This window comes from Stegastes partitus, unplaced genomic scaffold, assembly GCF_000690725.1.
Source record: "Stegastes partitus isolate 25-593 unplaced genomic scaffold, Stegastes_partitus-1.0.2 Scaffold2435, whole genome shotgun sequence".
NCBI classification, from domain to species: Eukaryota; Metazoa; Chordata; class Actinopteri; family Pomacentridae; genus Stegastes; species Stegastes partitus.
In genome coordinates this window covers 34987-36103 of record NW_007580166.1, presented here as the reverse complement: position 1 = coordinate 36103, position 1117 = coordinate 34987, and positions in this window count along the sequence as shown.

Here is a 1117-nt window from a genome sequence, read left to right as displayed (position 1 = left end):
TTATATTATGTCTAAATTATCACCAGTACCAGAGGAAGCACCTGACAATCAAATGTCCTGCAATGCAACACCTTAGACACTGGTAAACAAACAACATTTATAAAAAGAACACCTTCACAACACACACAGCTCAGAAGCTCCACATCATCAGTGAGGACCCGCCCACTCTGCTGTCAGTCACTTCAGCAGGAAGATCACAGCAGACAGAGTTGGGCAGGTGGTTGTGGTCTCAGCCTCCGTCCTCTACACTGTTTCATCTCTGTTCAGGAGGCTGCTTAGAAGGAGAAGCAGAGCAGCGCTCACAGAAACACATTCACACTGAAGAGATCAAACGTTTCTGACTCACCAGCTCACATGTACCGATGTGAGAGAGAGAACTCATTGTGGAAACAAAAAAAAATGCAAATAAAATAAACCTGCTAACTTGAACCAAAGACATGACTGTGAGGCAACATGAGAGACTACGACAGGAATATGTTAAATACAAAGGATGCCTTTGGTCGCAGCAACAATGACAAAATGACCAAGTTAACTTACTTGAAGAAATCCTGCGTGCAACAACGACACAACACATGACAGTATGCTAAAGTTCAGGCCAACAGCAGAAACTGAGGCATAAAAACAATAACAAAGTAGAGTGGAGGTTTCTGGAACAACTTTTCTAACTTGCAAGAAGAGAAGACTTGTGATGGTTTAACTACACCAACATTTGTCAGAATGGAACATTTTGGTTTGTGGCCTTCTTCATGGTCCACATGTTGTTTTTGGTGTTTGTTACTTTAAAAAATCCTTCTCAGCCGTATTACAAACAACACAGAAAGACTAACTCTAGTTTTACACTGAATGCACAAAGAGCCTATTTTGTGTGAGGCAGTGTGCAAAATGGAGGACAGCACATACTTTTACTAAGCAGCAAAGACAATCTACTGGTGGCTCAAGCCAAAGATCATCAAATTATCAAAAATTATCATCCAGGAGGCATGAATGTCTGTACAAACTACCTCTACTGTCTCTGCTGAGGCTGGTGGCAGTGGAAAGCAGATGGAGGACAGTTGCTGCTGTTGACAATGTGTCTCTGTGCTGCTGCTGCCAAGTTCAAAGTGGTGTAAACCACAGA